We start from the raw sequence: 23,742 nt of genomic DNA on the forward strand, positions 1-23,742 counted from the left end.
TATACCCATCTGAATGCAGAGTTCCAAAGAATAGCCAGGAGAGATAAGAAAGTCTTCCTCAATAATCAGTGCAAAGAAATAGAGGAAAACAATAGAATGGGAAAGACTAGAACTCTCTTCAAGAAAATTAGAGATACCAAGGGAACGTTTCATGCAAAGATGGGCACAATAAAGGATAGAAATGGTATGGACCTAACAGAAGCAGAAGATATTAAGAAGAGGTGGCAAGAATACACAGAAGAACTCTACAAAAAAGATCTTCATGACCGAGATAATCACAATGGTGTGATTACTCACCTAGAGCCAGATATCCTGGAATGCAAAGTCAAGTAGACCTTAGGAAGCATCACTACGAACAAAGCTAGTGGAGGTGATGGAATTCCAGTTGAGCTATTTCAGATCCTAAAAGATGATGCTGTGAAAGTGCTGCAGTCAATATGCCCACAAATTTGGAAAACCGAGCAGTGGCCACAGGACTGGAAAAGGTCAGTTTTCATTCCAATCCCAAAGAAAGGCAATGCCAAAGAATGCTCAAACTACTGCACAGTTGCACTTATCTCACATGCTAGCAAAGTAATGCTCAAAATTGTCCAAGCCAGGTTTCAACAGTATGTGAACTGTGAACTTCCAGATATTCAAGCTGGATTTAGAAAAGGCAGAGGAACTAGAGATTAAATTGTAAATATACCTTGATCATCAAAAAAGCAAGGAAGTTACAGAAAAATATCTATTTCTGCTTTATTGTCTATGCCAAAGCCTTTGATTGCATGGATTTCAACAAACTGTGGAAAATTCTTAAATAGATAGGAATATCACACTACCTGACCTGCTTCCTGAGAAACCTGTAAGCAGGTCAGGAAGCAACAGTTAGAACTGGACATGGAACAACAGACTGGTTCCAAATCGGGAAAGGAGTACATCAAGGCTGAATATTGTCACCCTGCTTATTTAACGTAGATGCAGAGTACATCATGAGAAATGCTGGATTGGATGAAGCACAAGCTGGAATCAAGATTGCTGGGAGAAATATCAATAACCACAGATATGCAGATGACATCACCCTTATGGCAGAAAGCAAAGAAGAACTAAAGAGTCTTTTGATGAAAGTGAAAGAAGAGAGTGAAAAAAATTGGCTTAAAACTGAACATTCAGAAAACTAAGATAATGGCATCTAGTCCCGTCACTTCATGGCAAATAGATAGGGAAACAGTGATAGACTTTATTTTGGGGGGCTCCAAAATCACTGCAAATGGTGACTGCAGCCATGAAATTAAAAGATGCTTTCTCCTTGGAAGAAAAGTTGTGACCAAACTAGACAGAATATTAAAAAGCAGAGACATTACTTTGCCAACAAAGGTCCGTCTAGTCAAAGCTATGGTTTTTCCAGTGGTCATGTATGGATGTGAGAGTTGGACTATAAAGAAAGCTGAGTGCCGAAGAATTGATGCTTTTGAACTGTGGTGTTGGAGAAGACTCTTGAGAGTCCCTTGGACTGCAAGGAGATCCAACCAGTACATTCTAAAGGAAATCAGTCCTGAATATTCATTGGAAAGACTGATGCTGAAGCTGAAACTCCAATACTTTGGCCACCTGATGTTAAGAACTGACTCATTTGAAAAAACCCTGATGCTGGGAAAGAGTGAAGATGGAAGGAGAAGGGGACGACAGAGGATGAGATGGTTGGATGGCATCACTGACTCAATGGACATGAGTTTGGGTAAACTCCGGGAGTTGGTGATGGACAGGGAGTCCTGGCATGCTGCAGTCCATGGGGTTGCAGAGTCAGACACGACTGAGCGACTGAACTGAACTGATCCCAGCAGGCGAAAAGAGCTTGGTCCTGAGGGGAGCTCTGGAAAAGAGTGTTGAACACATCTCTCAGGATGCTTCCAGTGACGATGAGAGAGCTCTCATGGTCCAACTCTCACATCCATACACAACTTCTGGAATAACCATAGCTTTTACTATATAGATTTTTGTTGGCAAAGTGATGTCTCTGCTTTTTAATACACTGTCTAGATTTGTCATAGCTTTTTAAAATTTTATGGAACAAGCGTTTTTGAATTTCATGGCTGCAGTCACCATCTGCAGTGATTTTGGAGCCCCCAAAATAAAATCTGTTGCTGTTTCCATTTTTTCCCCCGTCTGTTTGCCATGAAGTGATGGGACAGAATGCCATGATCTTAGTGTTTTAAATAATGAATTTTAAGCCAGCTTTTTCACTTTTCAGGGTAATTCTTTGCACTTCTGGAACTTCTTTGCATGTGAGCTGAGGGCCTGCTCACAGTTCTGGAGGAAAGGTCCAGGCACAGGCATACTGGCAGCTTGAGATTGGCTGCAATGAACTGACAGATCCATGTGGTAGTTATAGGGTACTGATAGTGTCTGCTCTCATCTCACACATGGTTTAAGGCAACTGACTCCCTCAGAATCAGAGTGATAGAACCACATCTGCAGGGTTTTTCTTACCTTCGTGGTATTTTGTGTTTACTTCCGTCATTACTCCCACATCAGAACTATATCCCTTTCTCTGACTGGATATACCTTCTTGATAATCAAAAAGAATTGTTTCTTTGCCTTGCCAGATAAAGGTTTCAAGCATTATGGCTCAAAGGCCCATGGCAGAAATGGCCACAGGGCGCTGGGCCCCAGCTGCTCTATGAGACACAGCATTTTGCTGAGGGCAGGATGTCAATTGTCACAGGTGGTTACTTTATCCTTTACTTCCTCCCTAGGAGTATATAGCCCACAAGAGAAGGAGCAGATTCAGTTCAGTTCAGTGCAATTCAGTCATTCAGTCGTGTCCAATTCTTTGAGACCCCATGGACCACAGAACGCCAGGCTTCCCTGTCTATTACCAACTCCTGGAGTTTACCCAAACTCATCAAGTCGGTGATGCCATCCAACCATCTCATCCTCTGTCATCCCCTTCTCCCCCTGCCCTCAATCTTTCCCAGCATCAGGGTCTTTTCAAACGAGTCAGCTCTTTGCATCAGGTGGTCAAAGTATTGGAGTTTCAGCTTGAACATCTGTCCTTCTAATGAACACTTAAAACTGATCTCCTTTAGGATGGACTGGTTGGATCTCCTTGAAGTCCAAGAGATTCTCAAGTGTCATCTCCAACACCACAGTTCAAAAGCATCAATTCTTCGGCACTCAGCTTTCTTTATAGTCCAACTCTCACATCCATGCATGACTACTGAAAAAACCATAGCCTTGACCAGATGGACCTTTGTTGGCAAAGTAATGCCTCTGCTTTTTAATATTCTGTCTAGGTTGGTCATAACTTTCCTTCCAAGTAGTATGCATCTTTTAATTTCATGGCTGCAATCACTATCTGCAGTGATTTTGGAGCCCCAAAAATAAAGTCAGCCACTGTTGCCCCCTCTATTTGCCATGAATTGATGGGACCAGATGCCATGATCTTAGTTTTCTGAATGTTGAGCTTTAAGCCAACTTTTTCACTCCCCTCTTTCACTTTCATCAAGAGGCTCTTTAGTTCTTCTTCTCTTTCTGCCATAGGATGATGTCATCTGTATATCTGTGGTTATTGATATTTCTCCCAGCAATCTTGATTCCAGCTTGTGCTTCATCCAGTCCAGCATTTCTCATGATGTACTCTGCATCTAAGTTAAATAAGCAGAGTGACAATATACAGCCTTGATGTACTCCTTTCCCGATTTGGAACCAGTCTGTTGTTCCATGTCCAGTTCTAACTGTTGCTTTCTGACCTGCATACAGGTTTCTCAAGAGGCAGGTCAGGTGGTGTGATATTCCCATCTCTTTCAGAATTTTCCACAGTTTATTGTGATCCACACAGTCAAAGGCTTTGGCATAGTCAATAAAGCAGAAATAGATGTTTTTCTGGAATTCTGTTGCTTTTTCAATGATCCAGCAGGTGTTGGCAAGGGGCAGATTAGAGGACCAGTATCAGTTATACTGCCTTTAGCAGCAATAACAGAAAAACTCAGTTCAAACTTGTTCAAACCCACAGAAAATTTATTTTATTTTACTGAACAAGGAGTTTGAGGTAGGTTGCATGTGTGTGTGCATGCTAAGTTGCTTTGAAAGTGAAAGTGAAGTCGCTCAGTCGTGTCCGACTCTTTGTGACCCTGTGGACTGTAGCCCACCAGGCTCCTCCGTCCATGGGATTCTCCTGGCAAGAATACTGGAGTGGGTTGCCATTTCCTTCTCCAGTGGATCTTCCAGACCCAGGGATTGAACTTAGGTCTCCTGCATTGCGGGCAGACGCTTTAACCTCTGAGCCACCAGGAGGTTTTATAAAAGTTGCTTTCAGATCAGATCAGATCAGATCAGTCGCTCAGTCGTGTCTGACTCTTTGTGACCCCATGAATCGCAGCACACCAGGCCTCCCTGTCCATCACCAACTCCCGGAGTTCACTGAGACTCACGTTCATCGAGTCAGTGATGCCATCCAGCCATCTCATCCTCTGTCATCCCCTTCTCCTCCTGCCCCCAATCCCTCCCAGCATCACAGCCTTTTCCAATGAGTCAACTCTTCGCATGAGGTGGCCAAAGTACTGGAGTTTCAGCTTTAGCATCATTCCTTCCAAAGAAATCCCAGGGCTGATCTCCTTCAGAATGGACTGGTTGGATCTCCTTGCAGTCCAAGGGACTCTCAAGAGTCTTCTCCAACACCACAGTTCAAAAGCATCAATTCTTCGGCGCTCAGCCTTCTTCACAGTCCAACTCTCACATCCATACATGACCACAGGAAAAACCATAGCCTTGACTAGAAGAACCTTTGTTGGCAAAGTAATGTCTCTGCTTTTGAATATGCTATCTAGGTTGGTCATAACTTTCCTTCCAAGGAGTAAGCATCTTTTAATTTCATGGCTGCAGTCACCATCTGTAGTGATTTTGGAGCCCCAAAAAACTAAAGTCTGACATTGTTTCCCCATCTATTTCCCATGAAGTGATGGGACCGGATGCCATGATCTTCATTTTCTGAATGTTGAGCTTTAAGCCAACTTTTTCACTCTCCACTTTCACTTTCATCAAGAGGCTTTTGAGTTCCTCTTCACTTTCTGCCATAAGAGTGGTGTCATCTGCATATCTGAGGTTATTGATATTTCTCCCGGCAATCTTGATTCCAACTTGTGTTTCTCCCAGTCCAATGTTTCTCATGATGTACTCTGCATATAAGTTAAATAAACAGGGTGACAATATACAGCCTTGATGTACTCCTTTTCCTATTTGGCACCAGTCTGTTGTTCCATGTCCAGTTCTAACTGTTGCTTCCTGACCTGCATACAGATTTCTCAAGATGCAGATCTGGTGGTCTGGTATTCCCATCTCTTTCAGAATTTTCCTCAGTTTATTGTGATCCACACAGTCAAAGGCTTTGGCATAGTCAATAAAGCAGAAATAGATGTTTTTCTGGAACTCTCTTGCTTTTTCCATGATCCAGCGGATGTTGGCAATTTGATCTCTGGTTCCTCTGCCTTTTCTAAAACCAGCTTGAACATCAGGAAGTTCACGGTTCACATATTGCTGAAGCCTGGCTTGGAGAATTTTGAGCATTACTTTACTAGCATGTGAGATGAGTGCAATTGTGCAGTAGTTTGAGCATTCTTTGGCATTGCCTTTCTTTGGGATTGGAATGAAAACTGACCTTTTCCAGTCCTGTGGCCACTGCTGAGTTTTCCAAATTTGCTGGCATATTGAGTGCAGCACTTTCACAGCATCATCTTTCAGGATTTGAAATAGCTCAACTGGAATTCCATCAGCTCCGCTAGCTTTGTTGTCCAAATCTTTGTGACCCTAAATAGACTGTAGCCTGCTGGGCTCCATTGCCCATGGAATTCTTCAGGGAAGAATACTGGAGTGGGTTGCCATGCCCACCTCTAGGGGATCTTCCCAACCCAGGGATTGAACCCGAGTCTCTTACATCTCCTGCATTGGCAGGCAGGTTCTTTACCACTCGTACCAGCAGGAAGCCTTTCAGATAGAGTGCTCTGGGCTAAATTCAGTGGTTCTGATTTTTTCACCCCCATGCTTTACTATATTCAGTGGGCTGATCTTGTTTTGGGGTGTATCCCTTTTTAGTAAGTTGGCTGCTGTAGGTCTAAGTCTTATGTATAAACACACACCACTGTAGCTTGTCACCAAGATGTGGAAACCCAAGCCATGCCACACAGGGACAGGCCCTGTGTAGATGTTCTGGCCAACAGCCAGCTGGAGTCCCAGCCATCAACCAGCACCAACAGCCAGAGTGTGAGGATACCTCCAGATGATTTCAGGCCCCCTCATCATTGAGTTTTCCCAGCCGAAGCTCTAGACACAATGGAGCATGTTACCCTGTCTGAGTCACTGACCCACAGAATCCAAGAGCATGATACTATTTTATATCATTAAGTTTTGGGGTGGTTTTTAATGCAGTAATAGGAACTGAAACATCATTCCTGGTGGCGTTTGTGTTGATCATAAGGGAAATCTGATGAGAATTAGAGGAACTTGTGCTACTCAGTATCTGAAGCTCTGTACATCTTAGAGAGGGGCCCAGAATCCACAGGGGAGAGGGAGTTGGTACAGTGACCTGGCACTTGACAAAGGCCAGGAAGGTTTCTTTTCAAGAGTTATGGGTCTATCATCCTGGAGACACCAAGAGAGGGCTTTCCAAGGAAGTTTTTTTTTTTTTTAATTTATTTATTTATTTTAATTGGAGGCTAATTACTTTATAATATTGTAGTGGCTTTCGCCATATATCAACACGAATCAGCCACCAGTGTACACGTGTCCCCCATCCTGAAACCCCCTCCCACTTCCCTTCCCATCCCATCATCCCCAAGGGTCATCCTAGTGCACCAGCCCTGAGCACCCTGTCTCATGCTTCGAACCTGGACTGGCAATCCATTTCACATATGCTAATATACATGTTTCAATGCTATTCTCTCAAATCATCCCACCCTCGCCTTCTCCCACAGAGTCCAATAGTCTGTTCTTTACATCTGTGTCTCTTTTGCTGTCTCAAATATAAGGTCATCATTACCATCTTTCTAAATTCCATATATATGTGTTAATAAACTGTATTGGTGTTTTTCTTTTTGACTTACTTCACTCTGTATAATAGGCTCCAGTTTAATCCACCTCATTAGAACTGATTCAAATGCATTCTTTTTAATAGCTGAGTAATATTCCATTGTGTATACGTACCACTGCTTTCTTATCCATTCGTCTGCCAATGGACATCTAGGTTGCTTCCATGCCCCAGCTATTGTAAACGGTGCTGCGATGAACAATGGGGTACACGTGTCTCTTTCAATTCTGGTTTCCTCGGTGTGTATGCCCACCAGTGGGATTGCTGGGTCGTATGGCAGTTCTATTTCCAGTTTTTTAAGGAATCTCCACACTGTTCTCCATAGTGGCTTTACTAGTTTGCATTCCCACCAACAGTGTAAGAGGGTTCCCTTTTCTCCAGCACCCTCTCCAGCATTCATTGTTTGTAGACTTTTGGATAGCAGCCATTCTGACTGGCGTGAGATGGTATCTCATTGTGGTTTTGATTTGCATTTCTCTGATAATGAGTGATGTTGAGCATCTTTTCATGTGCTTGTTAGCCATCTGTATGACTTCTTTGGAGAAATGTCTGTTTAGTTCTTTGGCCCATGTTTTGATTGGGTCATTTATCTTTCTGGAGTTGAGCTGTATGAACTGCTTGTATATTTTTGAGATTAATTCTTTATCAGTTGCTTTGTTTGCTATTATTTTCTCCCATTCTGAAGGCTGTCTTTTCACCTTGCTGATAGTTTCCTTCATTGTGCAAAAGCTGTTAAGTTTAATTAGGTCCCATTTGTTTATTTTTGCTTTTATTTCCATTACTCTGGGAGGTGGGTCATAGAGGATCCTGCTGTGATGTATGTCAGAGACTGTTTTACCTATGTTTTCCTCTAGGAGTTTTATAGTTTCTGGTCTTACATGTAGATCTTTAATCCATTTTGAGTTTATTTTTGTGTATGGTGTTAGAAAGTGTTCTAGTTTCATTCTTTTACAAGTGGTTGACCAGTTTTCCCAGCACCACTTGTTAAAGAGATAGTCTTTTCTCCATTGTATATTCTTGCCTCCTTTGTCAAAGATAAGGTGTCCATAGGTGCGTGGATTTATCTCTGGGCTTTCTGTTTTGTTCCACTGATCTGTATTTCTGTGTTTGTGCCAGTACCATACTGTCTTGATGACTGTAGCTTTGTGGTGTAATCTGAAGTCAGACAGGTTGATTCCTCCAGTTCCATTCTTCTTTACCAAGATTGCTTTGGCTATTCAAGGTTTTTTGTATTTCCATACAAATTGTGAAATTATTTGTTCTAGTTATGTGAAAAATACTATTGGTAGCTTGATAGGGATTGTATTGAATCTATAGATTGCTTTGGGTAGTATACTCATTTCACTCTATTGATTCTTCCGATCCATGAACATGGTATATTTTCCCATCTAGTTGTGTCCTCTTTGATTTCTTTCACCAGTGTTTTATAGTTTTCTATATATAGGTCTTTTGTTTCTTTAGGTAGATTTATTCCTAAGTATTTTATTCTTTTTGTTGCAATGGTGAATGGGATTGTTTCCTTAATTTCTCTTTCTGTTTTCTCATTGTTAGTGTATAGGAATGCAAGGAATTTCTTTTTGTTAATTTTATGTCCTGCAACTTTACTATATTCATTGATTAGCTCTAGTAATTTTCTGGTGGTTTCTTTAGGGTTTTCTAAGTAGAGGATCATGTCATCTGCAAACAGAGTTTCACTTCTTTTTTTTCCAATCTGGATTCCTTTTATTTCTTTTTCTTCTCTGATTGCTGTGTCTAAAACTTTCAAAACTATGTTGAATAGTAGTGGTGAGAGTGGGCACCCTTGTCTTGTTCCTGACTTTAGGGGAAATGCTTTCAATTTTTCACCATTGAGGATAATGTTTGCTGTGGGTTTATCATATATGGCTTTTATTCTGTTGAGGTATGTTCCTTCTATGCCTGCTTTCTGGAGAGTTTTAATCATAAATGGATGTTGAATTTTGTCAAAGGCTTACTCTGCATCTATTGAGATAATCATATGGTTTTTAATCTTTCAATTTGTTAATATGGTGTATGACATTGATTGGTTTGCGGATATTGAAGAATCCTTGCATCCCTGGGATAAAGCCCACTTGGTCATGATGTATGATCTTTTTAATATGTTATTGGATTCTGTTTGCTAGAATTTTGTTGAGGATCTTTGCATCTATGTTCATCAGTGATATTGGCCTATAGTTTTCTTTTTTGGTAGCATCTTTGTCTGGTTTTGGTTTTAGGGTGATGGTGGCCTCATAGAATAAGTTTGGCAGTTTACCTTCCTCTGCAATTTTCTGGAAGAGTTTGAGTAGGATAGGTGTTAGCTCTTCTCTAAATTTTTGGTAGAATTCACCTGTGGAGCCATCTGGTCCTGGGCTTTTGCTTGTTGGAAGATTTTTTATTACAGTTTCGATTTCCATGCTTTTGATGGGTCTATTAATATTTCCTATTTCTTCCTGGTTCAGTTTTGGAAGGTTATACTTTTCTAAGAATTCATCCATTTCTTCCAAGTTGTCCATTTTATTGTCATATAGTTGCTGATAGTAGTCTCTTATGATCCTTTGTATTTCAGTGTAGTCTGTTGTGATTTCTCCATTTTCATTTCTAATTTTTTTGATTTGATTCTTCTCCCTTTTTTTCCTGATGAGTCTGGCTAATGGTTTGTCTATTTTATTTATCTTCTCAAAGAACCAGCTTTTAGTTTTGCTGATTTTTGCTATAATCTCCTTTGTTTCTTTTTCATTTATTTCTGCCCTAATTTTTATGATTTCTTTCTTCCTACTAACCCTGGGGTTCTTCATTTCTTCCTTTTCTAGTTGCTTTAGGTGTAAAGTTAGGTTATTTATTTGATTTGTCTCTTGTTTCTTGAGGTAAGCTTGTATTGCCATGAACCTTCCCCTTAGCACTTCTTTTACTCAATCCCATAGGTTTTGGGTTGTTGTGTTTTCATTTTCATTTGTTTCTATGCATATTTTGATTTTTTTAAATTTCTTCTGTGATTTGTTAATCAAAGCATGTTGTTTAGCCTCCATATGTTTGTATTTTTAATAGATTTTTCCTGTAGTTGACATCTAATTTTACTGCATTGTGATCAGAAAATATGCTTGAAATGATTTCAATTCTTTTGAATTTACCAAGGCTAGATTTATGGCCCAGGATGTGATCTATCCTGGAGAATGTTCCGTGTGCACTTGAGAAAAAGGTAAAATTCATTGTTTTGGGGTGAAATGTCTATAGATATCAATTAGGTGTAACTGGTCCATTCTATCATTTAAAGTTTGTATTTCCTTGATAATTTTCTGTTTGGTTGATCTATCCATAGGTGTGAGTGGGGTATTAAAGTCTCCCACTATTATTGTGTTATTGTTAATTTCCCCTTTCATATATGTTAGCATTTGCCTTACATATTGTGGTGCTCCTATGTTGGGTGCATATAGATTTATAATTGTTTTATCTTCTTCTTGGATTGATCCTTTGATCATTATATAATGTCCTTCTTTGTCTCTTTTCATGGCCTTTATTTCAAAGTCTATTTTATCTGATATGAGTATTGCTACTCCTGCTTTCTTTTGTTCCCCATTTGCATGAAATATCTTTTTCCAGCCCTTCACTTTCAATCTGTATGTGTCCCTTGTTTTGAGGTGGGTCTCATGTAGACAGCATATAGAGAGGTCTTGTATTTGTATCCATTCAGCCAGTCTTTGTCTTTTGGTTGGGGCATTCAACCCATTTACACTTAAGGTAATTATTGATAAATATGATCCCATTGCGATTTACTCTGTTGTTTTACGTTTGAGTTTATAAACTTTTTCTGTGTTTCCTGTCTAGAGAAATCCTTTAGCATTTGTTGAAGAGCTGGCTTGGTGGTGCTGAATTCTCTCAGCTTTTGTTTGTCTGTAAAGCTTTTGATTTCTCCTTCATATTTGAATGAGATCCTTGCTGGGTACAGTAATCTGAGTTGTAGGTTTTTCTCTTTCATCCCTTTCGTCACTGCCATTCCCTTCTGGCCTGAAGAATTTCTATTGAAAGATCAGCTGTTATCCTTTTGGGGATCCCCCTGTGTGTTATTTGTTGGTTTTCCGTTGCTGCTTTTAATATTTGCTCTTTGTGTTTGATTTTCATTAATTTGATTAATATGTGTATTGGGGTGTTTCACCTTGGGTTTATCCTGTTTGAGATTCTCTGGATTTCTTGGACTTGGGTGGCTATTTCCTTCCCCATTTTAGGGAAGTTTTCAACTATTATCTCCTCAAGTATTTTTTTCATGACCTTTCTTTTTGTCTTCTTCTGGGACGCCTATGATTCAAATGTTGGGGCATTTAATATTGTCCTAGAGGTCTCTGAGGTTGTTTGGATGATTCAATTCTTTTTTCTTTTTCCTACTCTGCTTCATTTATTTCCACCATTCTATCTTCCACCTCACTTATCCTATCTTCTGCCTCAGTTAATCTATTGTTGGTTCCCTCCACAGTGCTTTTGATCTCAGTTATTGCATTATTCATTACTGATTCTTTTTTATTTCTTCTAGGTCCTTGCTAAGTATTTCTTGCATCTTCTCAATTCTTGTCTCTAGTCTATTTATTTATCTGTAACTCAATTTTGTTTTCAAGATTTTGGATCATCTTTATTATTATTATTCTGAATTATTTTTCAGGTAAACTCCCTATCTCTTCCTCTTTTGTTTGGTTTGGTGGGCATTTATTATGTTCCTTTACCTCTGAATATTTCTCTACCTTTTCATTTTGTTTAGATTGCTCTATTTGGGTGGACTTTCCGAAGGCTGGAAGTTTGTGGTTCCCCTTTATTGTGGAGGTTCCTCCCTGTGGGTGGGTTAGACTAGTGGCTTGTCAAGATTTCCTGGTTAGGGAAGCTTGTGTCTGTGTTCTGGTGGGTGGAGCTGAAAATGTTCTCTCTGGAGTGCAATAAAGTGTCTAGTAGTGAGTTTTGGGGTGTCTATGGGTTTGGTGTGACTTTGGGCTGCCTATATTTTAATGCTTAGGCTGTGTTCCTGTGTTGCTGGAGAATTAGTGTAGTATGTCTTGCTCTGGAACTTGTTGGCTCTTGAGTGGAGCTTGGTTTCAATGTAGATATGGAGGCTTTTGGATAAGCTCTTGTTGATTAATGTTCCCTGGAGTCAGGAGTTTTCTGGTGTTCCCAAGTTTTGGATTTAAGCCTCTTGCCTCTGGGTTTCAGTCTTATTCTTACAGTAGCCTCAAGACTTCTCTATCCATACAGCACAGATGATAAAACATCTAGGTTAATGGTGAAAAGATTCCCCACAGTGAGGGACACAGAGAGAGGTTCACAGAGTTACATGGAGAAGAGAAGAGGGAGGAGGGAGAGAGATGACCAGGAAGAGAAGAGGCGGAATCAAAAAGGGAGAGACCAATCTAGCCAGTAATCAGCTTCCTAAGTGTTCTCCACAGCCTGGGACACCCAGAGAGATTCACAGAGTTAAATAGAGAATAGAAGGGGAGGGAGGAGATAGAGGTAACCTGGGGGAGAAAAGGGAGAGTCCAAAGGGGAGAGAGCAATCAAGCCATTAATCACACCCCTGAGTAAAAATGGGTACTGAAGATTAGATTCTTAAAGGTACAAAATTGATAACAAATACCAAAAAGCAAAGATTAAAAATCTAGAGTAGAGGTTAGACTCTCAAAAATGTAATATTAAAAATGCAAAACAAAATCAATCACAAAATTATTAAAAAATATATATGAAATTTACTTTAAAATAGGGTCTCTTTTTTTGCAAGGTAATTGTAGGTTATGAAAATGAAAATAAAAGGAATAATAAGGAACTTAAAAATTAAAAATAAAAAATTTTAAAAATGATAACAATAAAAATATAGCTAGAAATTTCTCTGGAGCTGTTGAGGCCAGTGTGGGGTCAGTTCAGTTTCAGATAGTTTATTGTTCCAGCTTATACTTCTTCTCAAGGTCTATTGGCCCCTTTCAATGCTTAGTCAATGTTAACTACAGGATTTTAATCTGTTGTACCTGGCATTTCCAGAGCAGTCTCCCCTTCTTTGTTTATTTTGGCTTCCTCTGTTTGCAAGTCTCTTCAGTGTCTAATTTCCTCCCTGACATAAGGGGGTGAAGGTGGTCACTTATTTAGGCTCACTTGTTCAGTTGTGTTGTGGGGAAGGAGGAACACTGCAAGCAAATATCACTGGTGTGTGTGGGGAGTGCTCACAGTGTATGGACCATACTGGGCTTGCCCCAGCTCATAGGCTGCGTGTGCTTTCCTGGGCTACACTGCTCAGGCTCCAGGTTGCTCTGCAGGGGTGCTGTCCAAAGCGGGCCCTGCATTTTGTGCACTTCCCAGGTCTAAGCTGCTCAGTCAGGTTCAGGTTCTTGGGTACTCCACAAAGGCACAGACTCAGTTGGGCATGCATTTTGTTCCCTTCCCAGGTCCAAGCAGCTCAGGCAAGCAGGTGCTTGGCAAGTGCACTGTCCCAGGTGGACCATGCATCTTAATCACCTCCCCAGTCCTGGCTCTTTGGTTTCCTGGGTATGCTGCAAGAGAGCCATCTCAGGTGTGCCGTGTGTCTCCTCTGGCGAGCTGATCTCAGGCTGCAACCCTCCTGGCAGATGTCAACCATCCAGGATCCCAGGAAGACTTGGTTAGCAACTGGGAGCCTGCTCACAGTTTGGTGGAGGAGCCATCTCTGGGGCCGAGATTGCCCTTTGCCTTCTGGCTCTGGCTGTTGCCCACCTGCCTCTCTGCCTCCAGTTGGGGGAGGGGGCCAGTCTGCAGCCAGCTAGCTCTCCTTTGGAATTCGTTCAGTCCTTTGTTCTGTGAGTGGGCCAGGCTGTGCCTTAGGTTAGAGCTTTTCGCAGGAAAGTTCTCTCTCTCTCTTTTTTCTCTCTCTGGCTATCCCACAGTTTGGGTTGCTATCTCACTGTTAGCTCCCTCAGATTGTCCTCAGGGCATTCAGGCCTGGTCCTTACCTTAAGCATGCAACCCACACTTCCCTGTCCAGCCTCTGCTCAATGGTGGCAGATCCAAGGCTCTGTTGGAAGTTGTGGTTAGGTGCTTTTTCTGTGGGTTTTTTTTTTTTTTTTTCTTTCCTCCCAGTTATGTTGCCCTCTGAGATTCCAAAACTCCCAACAGACCCACTGGTGACAGAGTTTCCTGCTGTTTGGAAAACTTCTCCTTCACAACTCCCTCCCCAGGGTGGGTCTCCATCCCTAACTCTTTTGTCTCTCATTTGTCTTTTATATTTTGTCCTACCTCCTTTCAAAGAGAATGGGCTGCCTTTCTGGGTGCCTGGTATCCTCCGCCAGTGTTCAGGCATTGTTCTGTGGAAGCTGCTCAGCATTCAAATGATCTTTTGATGGATCTGTGGGGGAGAATGTGGTCTCCCTGTCCTATTCCTCTGCCATCCTAGGTCCAGCTCCCCAAAAAAGGTTTTCAGGGTTGGGGCTCTCAGGAAGATCCTTAAAGAATGGTTTCAAAGTCTTCTGAAGACTCCCCAGATCCCATTATATTAAGATGTATCCAGAATCTGAGCACCTCTCACCATATCCAGTAACCACTCTGTTCCAATCACTTTTTGTCTGAAATTGGATACTGAATTTGGCTACTACTGATTTGGCTCCTAAGTCACCTCCCTGTTTCTCTCTCATCACACTACATTTCATCATCCATGAAGTGGCCAGAGTGGTTCTTTTCAAATATGCTGGATCATTTGGAACTTCTGCTCAGAACCTTCCCCATTGCCCTGAGTGTGAAAGGCTGTATATAATCTGCACCTCCTGCCCCTCTCCAGCTTCGTCTTTGACATACTTGTCCTCTGTGGACTCTCATCCAGCCACATGGCCTCCTGTTGTTCCTCAAATATGCCAAGTACCTTCTTACCATGAGTCTTTGCATTGCTTTCCCCTTCATCCAGAATGTTCTTCCCTGGATGGCTGCATGGCTTATTACCTCACTTCAGGTTTTACCTGGATGCCCTCTGACTGAGGTCTTCTCTGACCATACTCAGTATATCTGCATCATTGTGAGTGCTTGCATGCTCAGTCACTTCAGTTCTGTCCAATTCTTTGCGACCCATGGACTATAGCCCTCCAGGCTCCTCTGTCCATGGGATTTCCCAGGCAAGAATACTGCAGTGGATTGCCACTTCCTTCTCCAGGGCATCTTCCCGACCCAGGGATCAAACTCACATCTCCTATGTCTCTCGCATTGGCAGGCAGGTTCTTTACCACTAGCGCCACCTGGGAAGTCCATTTGCATCCCCCCCACCCCCGTTCCCTAATTCTCCAAATTCATTCTCTCTTCTTTGATTTACTCCATGAAACTTATCCCTGCCTAACCTTACTATATATTTCACTTATTAACTGGAATTTTAGCTCTATGAGAATAGGGAATTTTGCCTCTTTTAGTCAGTCTGAAACTGCCTGACACAAAATAGATTCACAATAAACAATTTGTTGAATGGAAAAATTATCCGACCTCTCCTTAGCAGTTCTACATTTTCAACTTCTGACTGGACAGCACCACCTGGAGGTCCTGCTAGCACCTCAGAGCCACCAGTCTAGATGCTGCTGCTGCTGCTAAGTCGCTTCAGTCCTGTCCGACTCTGTGCGATCCCATGGACGGCAGCCCACCAGGCTCCCCTGTCCCTGGGATTCTCCAGGCAAGAACACTGGAGTGGGTTGCCATTTCCTTCTCCAATGAATGAAAGTGAAAAGTGAAAGTGAAGTCGCTCAGTCGTGTCCGACTCTTAGCGACCCAATGGACTGCAGCCTACCAGGCTCCTCCATCCATGGGATTTTCCAGGCAAGAGTTCTGGAGTGGGGTGCCATTGCCTTCTCCGAGTCTAGATGCAGACCTCCACAATCTAGGTCCTTCCAGGGTGCTCTGTGATTGAGAACTCACTCAATGAGGGTGATTGTCTTAGTGCTGGGTGGAATCCCAGATTCACTTCACTTTCCAACAGAAAGGGCAGATAACTCTTCCCACCTCATGAGGTTGTCTTTTTTTGGTTGTTTGTTTGTTTTGCATTATTCTTTTTTTGGTAACTTTAAAAATATATTTTGTATTGGGGTATAGCCAATTAACAGTATTGTGGATAGTATCAGGTGAACAGTGAAGAGACTCAGGCATACATATATTCGTTCTCCCCCAAACCTCCCTCCCATCCAGGCTGGCACATAACACTGAGCAGAATTCCATGTGCTATACAGTAGGTCTGTGTTGGTTATCCATTTTAAATATAGCCGTGTGTACATGACCTTCCCAAAGTGCTTAACTATCTGTTCTCCCTCAGCAACCATGAGTTTGTTTTCTAAGTCTGTGAGTCTCTTTCTGTTTTGTAAATATGAGGTTGTCTTGAAAGGAAAAAATGCTAAGCCCTAGGGATTATGTCTGGCAGAAAGCAAATGCCAGTCATTACTATTCCCACCCTGAGCTACTTTTTCCTCTTAAAAGAATATTTTAATTCACCTTTGTACATGTGGTTAAAAACTGTGAAATATTTACCTTTCTTTGATAGATTAACATGAACCTGACTTGCTTTCAGACTGAGTTGTATTTCACCTGGAGCTTCCCTGGTGGCTCAGTGATAAAGAAACCACCAGCTGATGCAAGAGACACAGGTTCAATCCCTGGGTTGGGAAGATCCCCTGGAGGAGGAAATGACAACCAAATCCAGTATTCTTGTCTGAGAAATCCCATGGACAGAGGAACCTTGTGAGGGTCTTGTCAATGGGGTCGCAAAAGAGGCTAACACAACTTAGTGATTAAACAATGATTTGGGGAAATAAAACTCAAGAGAAATGGGCAGAGAAAGAAATTAAACTCCAGCCCTTCAAGATCCAGTGTTACAAAGTCAGAAATATAGATCAATGGAACAAAATAGAAAGCCCAGAGATAAATCCACACACCTTATCTTTGACAAAGGAGGCAAGAGTATACAATGGAGAAAAGACAATCTCTTTAACAAGTGGTGCTGGGGAAACTGGTCAACCACTTGTAAAAGAATGAAACTAGAACACTTTCTAACACCATACACAAAAATAAACTCAAAATGGATTAAAGATCTACATGTAAGACCAGAAACTATAAAACTCCTAGAGGAAAACATAGGTAAAACAGTCTCTGACATACATCACAGCAGGATCCTCTATGACCCACCTCCCAGAGTAATGGAAATAAAAGCAAAAATAAACAAATGGGACCTAATTAAACTTAACAGCTTTTGCACAATGAAGGAAACTATCAGTAAGGTGAAAAGACAGCCTTCAGAATGGGAGAAAATAATAGCAAACAAAGCAACTGACAAATAATTAATCCCCAAAATATACAAGCAGCTCATGCAGCTCAACTCCAGAAAGATAAACGACCCAATCAAAACATGGGCCAAAGGACTAAACCTACATTTCCCCAAAGAAGACATATAGATGGCTAACAAGCACATGAAAAGATGGTCAACATCACTCATTATCAGAGAAATACAAATCAAAACCACAATGAGGTACCATTTCACGCCAGTCAGAATGGCTGCTATCCAAAAGTCTACAAACAATGAATGCTGGAGAGGGTGCTGGAGAAAAGGGAACCCTCTTACACTGTTGGTGGGAATGCAAACTAGTAAAGCCACTATGGAGAACAGTGTGGAGATTCCTTAAAAAACTGGATATAGAACTGCCACGAAAGTGAAAGTGAAGTTGCTCAGTTGTGTCCGACTCTTTGCGACCCCATGGACTGTAGCCTATCAGGCTCCTCTGTCCATGGGATTTTCCAGGCAAGAGTGCTGGAGTGGATTGCCATTTCCTTCTCCAGGGGATCTTCCCGACCCAGGAATCGAACTCGGGTCTCCCGCATTGTGGGCCAACTCTTTACTGTCTGAGCCACCAGGGAAGCCTGCCATGGAAGAACTGCCAAATGACCCAGCAATCCCACTGCTGGGCGTACACACCGAGGAAACCAGAATTGTAAGAGATACGTGTACCCCAGTATTCATCGCAGTATTACAATAGCTAGGACATGGAAGCAACCTAGATGTCCATTGGCAGACGAATGGATAAGAAAGCTGTGGTACATATACACAATGGAATATTGCTCAGCTATTAAAAAGAATGCATTTGAATCAGTTCTAATGAGGTGGATGAAACTGGAGCGTATTATACAGAGTGAAGTAATTCAGAAAGAAAAACACCAATACAGTTTATTAACACAAAGCAACAGTTAGAACTGGACATGGAACAACAGACTGGTTCCAAATAGGAAAAGGAGTACATCAAGGCTGTATATTGTCACCCTGCTTATTTAACTTAGATGCGAGTACATCATGAGAAACGCTGGACGGGAAGAAACACAAGCTGGAATCAAGATTGCCGGGAGAAATATCAATAACCTCAGATATGCAGATGACACCACCCTTATGGCAGAAAGTGAAGAGGAACTAAAAAGCCTCTTGATGAAAGTAAAAGTGGAGAGTGAAAAAGTTGGCTTAAAGCTCAACATTCAGAAAACGAAGATCATGGCATCCAGTCCCATCACTTCATGGGAAATAGATGGGGAAACAGTGGAAACAGTGTCAGACTTTATTTTTTGGGGCTCCAAAATCACTGCAGATAGTGACTGCAGCCATGAAATTAAAGGATGCTTACTCCTTGGAAGGAAAGTTATGACCAACCTAGATAGCATATTCAAAAGCAGAGACATTACTTTGCCAACAAAGGTCCGTCTAGTCAAGGCTATGGTTTTTCCTGTGGTCACGTATGGGTATGAGAGTTGGACTGTGGAGAAGGCTGAGCGCCGAAGAATTGATGCTTTTGAACTGTGGTGTTGGAGAAGACTCTTGAGAGTCCCTTGGACTGCAAGGAGATCCAACCAGTCCATTCTGAAGGAGATCAGCCCTGGGATTTTTTTGGAAGGAATGATGCTAAAGCTGAAACTCCAGTACTTTGGCCACCTCATGTGAAGAGTTGGCTCATTGGAAAAGACTCTGATGCTGGGAGGGATTGGGGGCAGAAGGAGAAGGGGACGACAGAGGATGAGATGGCTGGATGGCATCACTGACTCGATGGAGGTGAGTGTGAGTGAACTCTGGGAGTTGGTGATGGACAGGGAGGCCTGGCATGCTGCGATTCATGGGTTCGCAAAGAGTCAGACATGACTGAGCGACTGAACTGAACTGATGGAATTTAGAATGATGGTAACGATGACCTTATATTCGAGACAGCAAAAGAGACAGAGATGTAAAGAACAGACTATTGGACTCTGTGGAAGAAGGTGAGGGTGGGATGGTTTGAGAGAATAGCATTGAAACATGTATATTACCATATGTGAAATGGATTGCCAGTCCAGGTTCGAAGCATGAGACAGGGTGCTCAGGGCTGGTGCACTAGGATGACCCTGGGGGATGATGGGATGGGGAGGGAAGTGGGAGAGGGTTTCAAGATGGGGGACACGTGTACACTGGTGGCTGATTCGTGTTGATATATGGTGAAAGCCACTACAATATTGTAAAGTAATTAGCCTCCAGTTAACATCAATAAATTCATTAAAAAAAAGATCTAGTCTTAATGATGCTGGCTTAGACTCTTTTTTTTTTTTTTCTTTTCTGCAGCCCCCTGAAGCAGTAGGCAGACTGGGTGCCCACAGCCCTGGCTTTGCTATTGTAGCATCCTTCCCTGCTCATGGTTAATTGCTTTCAGGTTGGCCAGAGTTCCTTCTACGGTCCAGCCAGCCTTCACAGTCCTTGCCAGTCCTGGGCAGGAAGCAGAGCACAGGCCAAACCTGAGGCTTTGGCATCATGCCTGCAGCATGCGGGGCACCTGGGCTCCTGCCAGCAGATTTCAGTAGAGCAAAGACTAGACCTTCCTCAGGGAGCCCCAGGGCCACAGATCTGAACCTGTCTTCTTCCCATGTGTTGAAAGAGCAAAATCATGCTTCTCATGCAAACACAGAATGAATACATGTCAAAGATTTTATTTAACTCACTAATTGAATGAGGCACTGGTAAGATATAACTGTTTCAAAGGAGAAGTCAGAAGACCACAAGTTTGTATGGTATAAAGGAATGTTGACATAATTTTATTTATGGATTTGGATCTTTATTATTGTTTGTAGGGGGTTCCAGAATTTATTTACTTGTCTTTGCTATCCCTTATTTACAATTTTCAGAGGGGCTTCTCAGGTGGCTTAGTGGTAAAGAATCCACCTATAATGCAGGAGACGTAGGATGTTTGTTTGCTCCTTGGGTTGGGAAGGTCCCCTGGAGAAGGGCGTGGCAACCCACTCCAGTATTCTTGCCTGGAAAATCTCATGGATAGAGGAGCCTGGAGGGCTATAGTCCAAGGGGTTGCAAAGAGTCAGACACAACTGAGCAACTAAACGACAACAAAATAGCTCAAAAGGCAATGGGAGGCACAGAGCTCTCATAGAGTCAGATAATGCGATGACTCCAGCATCCCATTGGAAGGCCATCCAGTAATCTTTTTCTCTGGTTCCAAAGTCTAACTTGTTTCCTCACCCTTGAATGATTTTCTTGTTTATCTTTTCCATTTCTTGGTTTCTAGGAGAGAGTTTTCCCTCTTTGTCAGAAAAGCTAGGCAAGCCTGGGATTCAGATCTCTATTCTCTTATTTCCTGGGCATGTGGCCTCACTGAAATCACTTCTTTCCTGAGTCCCTGTGTGGATGTGAGGATTAAAGTGCCTGGCACACATATGTAAACAGAAACAAACTGTTACCTGCAACTTACTCTGTGTGGGATGTGGATCCAAATTTAATGTCAAACCTCTCACTACCCCTATTTTAGAGATGAGGAAACTGAGACACTGGGTGTTTAAGACACTGACCCAGAGTCGTGCTGTGGGGTCATGTGATGGAGCTGGAATTCAAACCCAGGCCAGCTGGCTCTGCTGTCACACTCAGCCAGCACTCAGGAAATGAAGGTGCCACAGAACTGCTTAGTTTCTTTAACCACATCCTGACGTGAGTGAGTTGACCAGTTACCCTATAAAGCCAGCTATGGAATTGGTGGTCATGCCTCACTCCTTGGTCGCTCTCTACTCCCGTTTGGCACTGGGGTGGGTGCCGTATGACCCACTGCCCTTCCTGGGACCCAGTGTCAAGACCCTCATAACTGCTTGTGTTGTTGTTTTTACTTTGTGTTGAAATCTAACATAAAACTTATAGAAATATGCACAGTTCAATGAATCTTCACGAAGCGAATGTATATGCTTGTAAGCAGCCAATCAAGAAACAGAACATGACAGGCACCCCAGAAACTGGCTGGTGCAGAGTGTCCTTCAGTACCCCAAGGGTGACCACCACCCAAACTGGTAACATTATAATGCAACCTGCCTTTGATGCTTATGTAAAAGCAGTCATAGTCTGCGTTCTCTTGCGTCTAGCTTCTTTCATTCAATATTCTGTTTATGAGATCCATCTGTATTGTATATAGCTGCAGTTTGTTAATTCTCATTGCTGTGTGAAAATACAATCTTTTTTTCCATTTTCTGATTGATAGACATTTTGGTAGTTTCCAGTTTATGGTTCCAGCACATACCTTTTGGCACACGGAGGTACATATTTTGTGGAGTCTACTTAGCTTTTAAAAGAAAAGTTGTGAATTGTTTGGCCAAGATGTTTTCTTAACAGCTGCATAGGCTACTTCGCCATTGCTACAATCAGCATGTTTTCTTTTTTCCTTTTCTTCTTTCAGGTCAAGTGTGCTGGCCCATCTGCAGCTCCCTTGATGTGTGCTGAGCACTGCAGTGTTTTAACACATGTGTTCACTAGCTCCTTATACCCATCCTGGTTCATGGAGGTGTGTGAACATCAGGACCGAGGCCATCTGACAATCACAAGGGGACCTGAGATCAGCTCAGCAACCAGTGACCCCAGGAACTTCTCCCTTCAGGTAACTGGGTAAGTTTCTCCCCTCCTGGGCAGTGATTTCTACTCCCTGCTCTTCTTTATTCCTTGATGGGAAACCTATTTCTAGTTGTCTTCCCTGTCCTCCTTCATCCCTGAAATGGATACAAAGCACTTCTCCCCTAATCTGTGCTTTTTAGGGCTCACCTCCACCACCTCCTCTCCTTTTTCTTCTCTGCCCTCACTGGCAGCTGCCCTGGGAGGGATCTTTATTTTCACCCATATTTCTGCCCCAGAGCACCAGTCCTGTCTTTCTCAGAGCTGTTTTGATTACTACTGTTTCCACTTCATCCCCTTTGCCCTCAGGCCGATTTAGTCATTTCCTTACCTGTAAATATGTGTGTTTTGTGTGTGTGTGTTTTTTTTTTTTTTCTGGGCAGTCACCCTCCTTTCCCTGAAGTGTTCCAGTCTCTGACAAGTGCTTCCTGTCAGCAAGGCAGGAGTCCATAGCTGTGGATGAGAAGGCAGGTCAAAGATGTATACAGTGACTTGGTAAACTATAAATATCAGTAGAATATGACAAGCAACTAGAAAAAAAGGAATCTGCTGGTCATAATGGACAAAAGAGCAGCCAAGCTGGGCCTTCAGATTTAGTGTTGAACTTTTTATAACAAGGACAGCAAAAGAAACCAGAGATTATAGAATTGCTGTTATTAGGAAAAAAATATAAAAATAGCTAAAGCATGAAAAATAATAATTGTGATATTTATGAAGAATGAAGTGTGATATTCATTATCCTACCCCCCAAGTCTTATACATAGTAGGTGCTCAATAAATATTTACTTAAGGGATATTTTAATAAAGTAAAATCCCTTTCAACTGCTGGCCAATAGTACACAGTGAGTCTTTACTATGTGATAAGCAAATGATAATCTGTGCCCCTCAGCAGCCACAGGGGGACACTATGGTTCCCTCTGCTTTCAGATGTAGAAACCAAGTGTGAGAATAACTTTAAGACCATAGCTCTTTTGCATCCTGATGATGATTTATATTCAAGTGCCCTGTCTAGAGCTAGTCAGCTTCAGCACTAAGGAATCTGAAATTATAGAACAAATGAGCATCTGTGAGTATTTTCATTTTGCTAGACAGTAAAACCAATCATACCGGCTTTTTACTGCTGGTCCCTGGCTGGAAACCAAGGCAGGCGGCCCTCCCCTCTGCTGGCCGGGGCCAGACTGCACAGCTGATAAAACTTCTCCGTGTGTGCCCCCTACTGGCAGATGTGGGCATAGCAAGGCTTTCTCCCAGCTTGTTGCAGGAACATCTTCAAGGAGAGTGAGGCCTGGGTCCACTTCTTGGTTCTTCTTCCGATTGAGAGGGTGGTGTATTACCCAAACCTCCGACTTGGACCTGTGCTCTGACAAATCGAAATGTTTTAGCAAAGACTGTTGAAATTGCTTGCTGTCCTGGCAAATCTACTCTGTGTGGTCACTTGACTAGGGTGGAGACAGCATGGAGGAGCTAAAGACCTATTTTAAAAGCATTGGAAGAGAAGTTGGGCAACCTGGGTTCTAGTTCGAGGAGGGCCACCTACCAGAACAGCAAGTACCCTCTCTGGATCTGTTTCCCCACTTGCAAAATCAGGCACCTGTAAGTCCCGTTAAAGATGTTCCTTCATCACATTCCCTTCTCAGACCTCAGTTTCTCACTCCAAACCTCATCCCCACCCTCCATTTGCTGTCTCTGAGCTGCTGGCCTGCATCCTTCTGTGGTGGGACAACTTTATTGTCCCACCTATTCCTTCTGATCCTGAACATGGCCTCAGAACCTTTGCATGAGGTCTCCGGGCCCA

At 42.4% G+C, this 23,742-nt stretch overlaps 1 long non-coding RNA gene across 1 annotated transcript in view; it reads left to right on the plus strand.

Annotated features, from left to right (window-relative positions):
* The window catches only part of LOC123328048, an 86,357-nt gene that overhangs the window by 51,806 nt on the left and 10,809 nt on the right, over window positions 1-23,742 (plus strand). Inside the window, exon 2 of the long non-coding RNA XR_006542777.1 lies at window positions 21,739-21,944. This is a non-coding gene — a long non-coding RNA (uncharacterized LOC123328048). The remainder of the gene's footprint in view (window positions 1-21,738; window positions 21,945-23,742) is intronic.

The sequence above is a fragment of the Bubalus bubalis genome, chromosome 11, assembly GCF_019923935.1.
Source record: "Bubalus bubalis isolate 160015118507 breed Murrah chromosome 11, NDDB_SH_1, whole genome shotgun sequence".
NCBI lineage: Eukaryota > Metazoa > Chordata > Mammalia > Artiodactyla > Bovidae > Bubalus > Bubalus bubalis.